Source organism: Notechis scutatus, chromosome 3 (assembly GCF_049901735.1).
Source record: "Notechis scutatus isolate UNSWTSFEM ecotype Mainland chromosome 3, rNotScu1.2, whole genome shotgun sequence".
Taxonomy (NCBI): Eukaryota; Metazoa; Chordata; class Lepidosauria; order Squamata; family Elapidae; genus Notechis; species Notechis scutatus.
This window is the reverse complement of record NC_142011.1, coordinates 179,117,385-179,128,681: the sequence shown is the minus strand read 5'-3', so window position 1 is coordinate 179,128,681 and position 11,297 is coordinate 179,117,385. Positions and strand designations below refer to the sequence as shown.

General features: G+C 36.7%; 1 protein-coding gene across 2 annotated transcripts in view; it reads left to right on the top strand.

Moving 5' to 3' along the window:
- Window positions 1-231: 231 nt before the first annotated feature.
- Window positions 232-11,297, top strand: part of PAG1 (phosphoprotein membrane anchor with glycosphingolipid microdomains 1) — a 106,811-nt gene continuing 95,745 nt past the window's right edge. Inside the window, exon 1 of one of the 2 annotated variants that reach the window (XM_026689172.2) lies at window positions 232-1,148. The gene's annotated coding sequence lies outside the window, so the exon portion shown is untranslated. The remainder of the gene's footprint in view (window positions 1,149-11,297) is intronic. The other variant, XM_087961935.1, reaches the window with a different exon arrangement.

The following is an 11,297-nucleotide window of genomic DNA, read 5'->3' as shown; positions in this document are numbered from 1 at the left end:
AATGCATCAGTCTGAAAAGGTGGCACAAGATTCCTTTTGATTTTTCTGCCACCAGACAATAAAACCTCTCTCCTTCTGGGTGAAACCACTGATGGCTAAGAGATGCTGTGATGCCTGCAGTGATTCATCAAAGCGCATCAGACTTGATTAAAACCACCCGATCGGGATGATCGCATAAGCCCTTCAAGCCTTCGACTTATGACGGCCCACTGACCCAGTTAAAGGCTGCACTGGCCACCATCTGCCCGGTTTAAAACTTGGCCGTTCCTGCCCGCGCAGGGATCTTTCACTTGCCAAGCCAGGCGAGATTGAGCAATCTGACGCCCCGGATAGGAGAGAAGGGAGGAAAAAGGTAAAAAAAAGATTCCCCTCGAAGAAAAAGCCTGGCTGGCAATATTGCTCCGACGGAAAGTTCAGGGAGCGCCGTGCGCTCCTCCTCCGAGGTCGGAGAGGCGCGGACGGAGAAGCGCGAATGCCCAGCAAGACGACGAGACGGAGGAAGCGGCTGGCTTGGCCGTCGACCGAAGGACCAAGGCGGCCGCGACTTCCTTCGCCCTGAATGAAGGCCGCCAGCTCGCCACTCTCGTCATTTGACCGACGCCGCCGCCAGCACTGCCGGCGGTGGCGAGTCTTGCGAGCCGGCGCTCATGCGCATTGCCGGCGATGCTTTCGCGCTGTCCTCTCCTGCTCCGCTGGCGCTCCTCCTCTCGCGGTGGCGCAGCGGCGGCTATTAGACTAGAGTCGTGCGCGGTTTTGTTTTTTTTCTCCCGCTCTCCCGTATCAAAATTCCTGAGTCGGAGAAACTGCCTGCTGTATGTGTGTATGTGTGTGTGGGGTTTCTCCTCTCTCGCCTTCACCGCCCGCGCCTGGAGTGAGGCGGATGCCCTGGGCGCCGCGCTTGCTCGGTCCCTGGCGGCGTGTCCTTCCCTCCTTCCCCGCCTTCTCCGTTTAATTTGCCGAAGGGGATTGCGGAGGGCTCCCGGCTCGCCAGGCTGGCTCCCGTTGGAATCGGCGCTTCTCGCCGCAGGAGTCGCAGCCGTAGCGCGGTAGTGCAGGCTGCCGCCTCTGGAGGCGCGGCGATTCACGCTGGAGAGGTGGGGAAAGCATCTTCGGCCACGGACTGTCCGGCGGAGGTGCCAGGATTTCTGGTAAGTCGTGAACGGTTGGCATTTTCATACGGACCCCGACAAATGACGAGGCGGACCCCTTCTGCTTGGGGGGGGGAGACTTTCATGCTGCAGGATCCCAGGATCCGTTAGATCTTGGACGGGTGGGGAACGTGGCTTAGGATGGCTCTCTAAGTAGTGAGGAGAGTGTACTCTGTGGATGCTCAGGAGCACTTCTAGGAAGCTACAAGAGCCCCAGATTCGGCGACCTTAACTTGGATCCAGAAAACTGAACTCCCTGTTCAGAAAGAGCCTTCGTAGTTGGAAGAAAGGGAGCGCAGGGACCAGAGGATGCCGATCTTTGCTTCTGGATTCCTAAATGGAGAGGGAACATGTAGCTGCCAGCCAGTTATCCTATGGTCTCAGAAGATTTAGTCCAAAATTTAATACAATATAAACAGAATCTGAAGAGTGAACATGAGAATAGCTTGGCCCGTGAAAGGGCTTTCTTTCTGCATCTCAAGAATGAGATGCCATTGATCCCAGAGGGCAGCATTTTGCTAACTGTTGTGGGGCTTGCAGGAGGCTGAGACTGGGAAGGGGTGGTGCAGTTTTGGGGTACAGAAATGGCTACCACTTACTCCCACGTGGGAAGGGGGATTTTAGCCTTCTCCCAGAAGAAAGTTTAGTGGAAATCAATACATCCTTCTTGAGCTGGTGCATTTCTTAGATCTTAAGATTGTGGTATCAGTTAATTGATTGCAGCTTGACTTTGGGGTGGGTGAAATGCAGTGGAATGATATTCCTGTTCAGTTTATGGAACTTTCTGGGTGGTCCAGGGAAAAATCCTAGAATAAATGTATACAGACGAGTGGGGAATGACAAAATTGTTTCTGAGAGGCACTTTAGATTTTAGAAGGCTGAATAATACCGCTTTGCGGAGAAGGGGGTTGAAGAAAGCTCAAGAGGAAAGAAAAAGCTGAGAGAGTAGATGCAACTTGGCATAATGTCTAAATAAATTAGTGGAAGATTGCTAATTATGAACTTCAATAACAATTTGTGTTTAGATGCCTTTACAGCCTGAAATAAAGGACTTGCAAAGTCAAAAAATTTGAAAGATACTGTGTTTCCTTGGGGGGGCGAAACCCCTAGTTGTCTCTAAACTGTAACATAGGCTATAAGAGCTGGTTGTTTGATTGCAGCTATTTGTGGTTGTTATCACATAATCCCCATGATGTCAGTGGAAGTATTTCTAAATTAATGGGTTTGTAAAAAGCAGTCCGAAGAACTGTCGTTTCAGTATTTGGGAGAAGATGATGGGATGAGGAGATTGCTGCAGTAGGAGAGAAACCTCCATTGCAATTCTAGCAGAGGATGGAGAAAGGGTAGCATGTGGCAAGTGTAATGTACATGCAGTATGAGCAATTTACTCCAGCACAGAAAGAGCTGCAGGATTATTCAGTTCCAGGTATTGGATCACAGGTTGTGCAGCATCTAGTGGATTGGTGCCAAGTCTTTGTAAACAATGTCAAAAGGATTTCCCCCCCACCTATTCCAGTCATAGCACATTTCGGTTAAATTTATTTTTAAGTTTACATTCTCTCAGCTATCGGTTAACTGATTGCAGTTTGATTTAGATGTCGTGGTACCTTTGCTCAGATTTATGTGAACATTTTTCTGAAACCTGTCAGCACCACTTTAGGGCCATTGTGATTAGTACAGATGCTGCATTTGTTCAGATTTATCTAATTTAATTTTGGAATGCGGGGGCTCATGCATATTAATGAACTATGGAAGAATCCCAAGAAATAGCTTGTGGGAAGCAATGATGGACTGAAAACTGTTCCACAAGAGCAAAGCTAATGACCACAGCAGAAACAGAAGCTGGTGAATAGATCAGCTCAGAATTCCTCTCTGGAATAAAGAAAGGACCTGGATCACCCACAGGTACTCCATACAGTGGTGCCTCATGAGGAAACTGTAAGTGTCTCTAATGGTTTTTAGAACTCTGGGAGCTGAAGGAAAGTCACCTCATCTAAGCCACAGTTCAATACCTTAAAACTGTGTTTTCATACTTTTTTTCTTAGCCACTTTTGGAAATTTTTTGTTAATGGTTTTATGGATGTCAAGAGTCTTCAGAAGTTTCGTTACTCTGTGTAAATTTCCTTCTATTCTTGATAAAAGAAATTTCATGAAATTTCATGAAGTGCTTAAATTTACTTAAAGGACTTAAACGAACAATGAAAGGGCTACTCAAATGTTGGTTTTGGAGAGTTTTGAAAATTATACACACACACACACACATAAAGATTTTGAAACTAATTGTAAGAAACTTTACAATTGTATTTTTATTGTTGAATAAAAAATGATAAAAGGGGACTAAAAAGTTGATTAGGGAAAAATAGAAAGAACTAAATATTATAATTAAAGGAGAAGAGCTCCATTAATACAGAATACAGTAGTAGTATTTGAATGTAGAATAATTCAAGGCCTTTTAAGAAAAAAGCACTAATTATTTTTAAGATAGTTTTCTATTATAAAAATGGATTTTAAAAAAAGGAATAGATTTTACTGGATGAAATAGAAAAGGGCTCATCTGAATGTGTATGTGAAAATGGATTTTAAAATATCAAGCTTCAAGAGTGATATGCAAAATGCTTTTACACTGAATTTACAAATGAAACCAGCTGATGTCTTAATAACTTAAAGAGGATATACAAATAATAAACCAGAAGAGTGACTTGGATAGCTTTATTGTCTTGGATATACAAAAGAGATGTGCCAAAAGTAAAAGTAAATGATAAGAGCTCAATTTGTGGGACATTATATTGAAGGGATTAAAAGTCAGGATTTTTAAAAGTGAACAAAAGGAATACAAAATAGGTTTATTTGATCAAATTTAGACTTGTATTTGTATTGACTAGATCAAAATCACAAAGTTTTAAGGATTTGTTTATAGGTAAGAGATAAGATATGGAAAGAATAATTTTTGTTGTATTGTTAGAGAAAATGATATGAGCTACTGTGTTAAAAATAAAGGAATACAAATTTGATTTATTTGATTGGGGTTAAAATATATGTATTACTTCTGGTATCTCTTAATGTACTTTTGCTGTGTAGGGCTGAATGATGGGACATCATAATTTATATATAAAGATGAGATATTTTGATGAAATGTCAGACAAGGTAATAAGTTACTGAAATTATATTTATCTTGATAATCATTTTTATATATCTTTTCCTTTTTCTATGCCTCTTCTTTCTTTTCACTTTTTATATTTTTCTTAGTATTTTTCTTTTTTATCTTTGTATCTTTAAACCTTAAAAAGATATCAAAAAGAGAGAGTATTCCAAGAAACCTTTTCTTCATTGGCAAGAGGAAGATGATTTTGACAATATTAAGTATATAATTATAATTTGTGGAATAAATTGATACTACTAAGTGTATGATAGAAGAGGTGAACTCTGTGTCTGCATTTCATTCTTGGTTTCACAACACAGAAAATGAGGAGCAATTATAAGAAGGTGAGACATATCGGCTGCTGTTAGCATTCAGCAGACCTTATCTGAACAGGAACGTTAAAAGCAGGGTCAAGGCTTATTGGTATTTGGATGGGAGACTTCAAAGGAATAATGGAACATTAATCTGCAAAATCTAAAGGAAAAAAGCCTTGAAAAAAGCAGTGACTAACCACTTTTATATGGTAGCCAACAAAACTAACTGCATATATGATCATGAAGTCAACAGGAGTTCGGTGCAATTTTACTTTAATATAAAGCAGCATGTCTCAACCTCTGTAACTTTTAAGATTTTGAAAGCCACGCAAAATGACAAAGGTGCAAGGATCCTGCTATAAAGTCTACTGTGGATAGCTGCTAGTAGTTATTGGCAATGTTTAATTAGTAAACCACAACATCTGTTGTGGATCTTTTGAGACATAATTACAGGTCAAGCTAATATGATACCTTCTGCTGTTTGAAAAACTACCTTATTTTGATAATAGGATTGTTTCTTCTAAAGCAGGAGAAAGAATAAGCTATGCAGGTAGATATCAATCATGATATATGATATTAATTTTTCTGAACTATGGTTGCAAGTATATCTTAGGCTTACTCAAAAATAATTTCCTAAATGTGTTTAATCATACATCTAAGTTTTAAATCATCAACTGCAAACTAGGACATCATAACTTGAAATAGATAATAGAAATGATGCCATGAGAATCTTAAGTTTATTTTATACTTGCAGCAGCCTGTAATGTAGGTTAGCCTGATGAACTTTGTTATTAAATCTAGAAATTAGGAGTCATAAGCTATAGAAAATGCCGCAATGAGCAAACTATATATTATATACATCTATAATTCTTGAACATGGTAAACTAGGATAAACTTTGGATCTTGGGTCTTAAATTTTCACATGTGCACTGGAAATTTTAAGATTTGTAGTTCCTATACAACTAGAAAGCATCATATTAAAATGTTTAATGATAATCATTAAATGTTGCATATACTTTCTTTGGGTTGATTGGAAAAATGTCAAGATAATTCTCCTGCACATAGGGTACAATGCCCCCACAAAATGCAGCTGCAGTGCAGTCTTTGAAATGCCACTCCCAGGCTGAAATATTTATTTCATTTTGCTCCCAAGCAGTATAAAACCTTTATTTCTGCCATGCATAAGCTGGAGCTTTTTCTGCATAGATGCAGAGGTGTGTATTTATGACGATTTCTCCATGGAACTTACTCCCACGGTTACTTGAAGAGAAAACTTCCAAGCTAGTCATGCAGTAGAAAAGCTTTTCCACTAAATACAACTAATGATCTACTTATCTATGTACACAGCCAGTGATTCATAAGTATCTGAACTGTAATGCTGGGAATATGAAAGGTCTTTAACCTTTTCTTTGGATCTGGCACTCAGAAATCTGGCAAGCAGCAAAGCAATTTATTATCATTTGTGCTGAATATTTGAGCTGATAAGAAAAAAGGTTGTTTACATGTATAGATCATTTTGCAAAGTATTAAGAGTCTGCCAATTAGGATTAGAATTAGGATTCAGAGCAATTAAAATATTGAATAATTTGTGCTCTGTCTTTAGGCCAGAATATACCATGGTTGATGCATTTACAAATTGGAGGAAGGATAAAATCAGATCTCAAGAATGAAAAAGGGATATTAAAAAAATGCAGCATGTGAAATGCTCCTCTAAATCTAAATATTAAAATGTTAGCAATCATTAATTAACACTGTACAAATAGCATTGTATTGAAAAAATAAAATGGATTATGTAGTTTTACAATATAATAAAATATTACAATAAAATATTGAGGCATAATTCTTTCATAAGTCCTTTCTTGGCAAGTCTGCTGGAGGGCATGCATTATGTAGCTCTTTAGCATATGAAATCAGAAAAGGTTATCCTTGACTCTTCAATCTGCAAAAGGAATATTTTAGGATAATTTTTTATATATTTATACACATTGATTATATTTGGATTTTTCACTAAGCCTTAATATGATTTATTTTATTTAGTATCTTTTATTTTATTTTGTTTGTATTTATTTTCTCCTGTTGGTTTCTTATGATTTATCAGTTGTAATTTATGGTTAATGATTGTAACGATGATTATGATCTATGACCTATTGCTGTTTATATGTGCAATATGAGCAGGGGTGGGATTCAGATTTTTTAACAACTGGTTCTGTGGGCGTGGCTTAGTTGGCAGGCGTGGCTTGGTGGCCATGTTATTGGTTGGGCGTGGCCAACTCAATATCACTCACACCGAGGCACGCATCTCTTCACCTGGCCTCTCATGACTGTGGGGATGCTGCAACAGTCATAAGTGTGAAAAATGGTCATAAGTCACTTTTTTCAGTGCCATTGTAACTTTGAATGGTCACTCCACACAAGCTAGGTATGTTTAGCTTTTAAGAAATGGTGACTAAGAAAAGAACAATAGCACTTTATATCTATCTGAAAAGGTGTCATTCAGAATAAAGTCAAAGATCTGTTCTTTATTGGCCAGAGTGGAGAAATAGAATAATAGTGTTTTTACAGGAAAACAGGATCCAATTAAATATTATGAGAAGCTTCCAACAGGTAGAACAATTGCTCACTGGAACCTTAGATTATGATTATATTATATGTCAATGAGCTGCCTTCACTGAATGTTTTAAGCAAAGGCTGAACAATCACCTGTTGATAGTGCATTCATGTGAATTCCTTCAAAATGTGAATTTAGCTGCTGTTGATATGAAAAACATGGCCTATGACTTAAAAAATGTGCATGAACTTAGACAATTGGTTCATTTAACAAATCACAGATAACCAAACAACTGGCTTTTTTTTAATAAGAAAAGAGCATTTATACTATATATTTGTTTGACAACAATTTAGTCTTGCTATATATTAAATATGATTTGGATGAATAAATAATTCTGGTGAGTATTTCCATGTTACACTCACAAAATCATTCTTTTCCTTTACATAATGCTTTAAATAAAGACATCATATTATTAGTGCAAGATTACAAATCACTTTGTACAAATCAAATCAGAATCAGTTATATTATTAAATATTTTTGCTGGTACTTATATGTATGCCACATAGATGTTGTATTGAATGTAAACCATAGTAATCAGTCTATCCTCTATAAATAAAGGTAAAAGAAACATGAGTAGAATCATTTAAAGATTTAACAATTACATAAATTATTTTTTCTATTTTTTTGTTAATGTCTATTTTAATGAAAAATTAATTTCCTGGATTATTCTTAATATATCTAAAAGCCAGTGTTTGTATAACTGGATAAGAGAGGCAAGGCTCATTCATGCATCAATTTCCATTAAGTAACTTCAGTTTTCCATTATCCAGTTATTAAAATAATTTTAATTTGGTGGATTGTACCATCAACAACCTGTATTTTAAGAAGAAAATGTTTCATAAGCTAAAAAGAAATTGTTAAAAGAATTACAGGGTTATTTGTTGTGACATGAGTCTTTCATTCATTAATCTTTATAGACCTTAAGGCAGCATTCTGTTATTTGCCCCAGTCACAAATGAAAATGTTCTGTTGACCTGGATTCTTCAACCATAGAAAACCCTTTTCTGAATGTGTGTGGGTCATGCAATACTCTATTTAGGCTACATAGCAGTAAACAAAATAAAAAACTCATATTGTATATTGGTAGTTTACGACAATAGAATAATTCCTATGGTTGAAGACCAGTAGCTGTATGGAGAGCAAATAGCTTTTTATAAATCCAGAGAGGTTTTCCTGAGGGTTCTTGTTTTTCCTGGAAATATATTGATTAGGGTTGTGCAAAGCCTTAAGAGAGGGATCAGAAGCAGCTTCCAAAGCAGTCACCCAAGATTCAGTTATGCTGGCCATTCAGGGATACTCCATAAGTATGCTGGCCTATTCAGCATTTATGTCAAAAGCTTTGTATGGTGCAACTTACATGGTTTGGCTGTTTAGTTGCAAAACAAAACACTGTTGCAAAGGTATGGTTATGTTTGAGAATCAGCAAGATTATTGAGTATTATTCTAGCAAATATTTATAGTTATTTGTACACAAAAGACATCTACAATATTTCAGATGATCATAAAAAGCCCCATATACAATATGAAAGATTGATACCAACAACAATGGGCATGATTTAAGATAACTTCAAAAAGGTTGGTTGCAAAATCCATTCCTTTTCCCATTCCCATTCTTATACTAGGACTAATGCTGATTTATTGTTCTGCTAGTAATAATACTATTATCAGATTTGCTGCTTAACTTGTAACTTGAACTTGATTTTAACTGCATAACTGAACATATTTATTTGTTCCAAAGTTTCACAGTATAAATTAAGCAGCTCCTCCTTTACATGTGTTGCCCATATTAATTTTTGCATAAATTGACACGTTTGCTGCTGAGGCGGTAATACTGTTATTTCTATCTGTGTTGTGACTGCTGTTGGAATTCTGGTCAGTATAATATGATGCCAGCATGTGATTAATGTAGAGCTCAAAAAGGTGCGAAAAATGGAAGCCACTCATTATAGGAAGAAGCATGTTTTCTAAAGACAGAGACGCTCCCAAAAGATCAGAGGTGGCTTTCTAGTAATGTAGATTTTCCCCCTTTTCTTGTGATGGGAGGTGTTGCACAGAAGATGAAATGGGAGCATTTTAAAGGAGTCAAATAACCCTGTTCCTCCCTTTATTTTAAGTTTTTTTAAGCTGAATTTTATTTTGAGTATTCTTCCAATTTACATGAAAGGCTATTGGTGTGCTTTGGTCTTATGTTTGTAACATTCCATATGCATATCAAACTTTCATCATAGCAACTTGAACTGGGACCAGTTAATCTAGAAACCAAGTCTTTCAAAGTTTTGATTAACCCTTCCACTTGTGACTGTATGACTGTAACTTTGTTGCTTGCATCCTTATGATTTATATTGACTGTTTGTTTCCTAGTATGATTTGATTGCTTATTGTAGCCTATGACTATTATTAAGTGTTGTACCTTATGATTTTTGACTCTTGATGAATGTATCTTTTCTTTTATGTTCACTGAGAGCATTTGCACCAGGACAAATTCCTTGTGTGTCCAATCACACTTGGCCAATAAAGAATTCTCTTCTCTTCTCTTCTCTTCTAATATTTATTAAAATGAAGATGCAGAATTCCAGTGAACTTTCTACTTATTTAAATGAGAAACTTATTATGGGCAAATTAAGGCAGAGAGATTCTGGTTCATTTTTTTTTTCACTTGTTTTGGGTATTAGGGGGGAAAGCTTATCATTTTCGTGAAAGAAGGAAAGGCTGCACCTGTCAATTGTTTTGGTAATGGCTATTAGGCTTGTTATCAGTGTGAGAACCATCTTCCACTATATGCAACATTTTGTGGTTTTAACTATTGTTATTGCAGCATTATAGCCATATGATTAAGGTACTGTTCAATATGGTTGAATATATACCTGTATATAGGACATATATTTAATTTTTTCTTTCTGCCTGGAAAATATTTTGAAATTCATCATATAATTTATAGATCTTTATGAGCAAAATATACTCATAAAAATTTATTTTACAAATCAAAAAGCTTTACTTGTGTTCTAGTACCATTGCAAATGTATTCCAAATTTAGTGTTCAGATTTGGTCTTTTTTAATTTCTGATCCACCTACCCACTAATCAGGGAAGCCTTTTATGAGAACATGGTACAAAACCATACTCAGTTAATTCCAGTAGTATGCACATTAGCCAATGTGAAAATGGAAAAAGCAATTCAGTTCATTTCATATTAACACTTTTAAATCATAAATCATCTTATTATTTGTATTCTTTAAGAAGAATGCTTGGATATATTTTGCCACAAAAGATAAGAGCTTGGATTCTGATTTTTTTTATTACACTTGTTAAAAAATACAAATTTTTAGTGCTGTGATTCCATTGCTGATAGTTTAAAACTGTTGATAAAATGACAGCTATGTATAGTATTCCTTCAGCTTTTCAGTGTTTTCATCTATGTAGATAAACTTTCAGATCTCTGCAGCGCCAGGCAATAATAGTGCAAAACATTTTACTTCCTGGAATAAAGATCCAAATATGATTTTAAAATGCAGTTGTTATTTGTGACAATAGAAATACAGATGGTTAGATATGTTTTGTTACAATCAGTTTAGCTTAAGTGCTTGCTGCCATTCATTGCAAGTATAAAATGCTTATTGTGCTTATCATAAAGGTAATGGAAATATGTCACTCTACAGTCTAGCTGAACTTAAAGCTGTGACTTGTAGCTATGCTCTTGTTGATCACTTTTAGCAATGGAAATGGCAAACATGGGGAGTGGTTTGTTCCAGTTAGTTCCAGTTGGGACCAAATAATTAAAATCATTCACCATTATACTAGGACACAAGTGTAAATTAAGTACCCCGTGCTCGCTCGACTGCAGAATTTCTCAACTTAACATCTTTAAGATATGGAGATTCCAGCTCCCAGAATTTTCCAACCAGAATCTTAAACAGAATGACAACATAAAATAGTTGGAAGGAACCTTGGAGGTCAACCCCTTGCTATACCATTTCAGACAAATGGTTTTCTAATCTCTTCTTAAAAACCTTCAGTGTTGGGATACCCACAACTTCTGGAGGCATGTCGTTCCACTGATTAATTGTTGTAACTGTCAGAAAATTCTCCTTA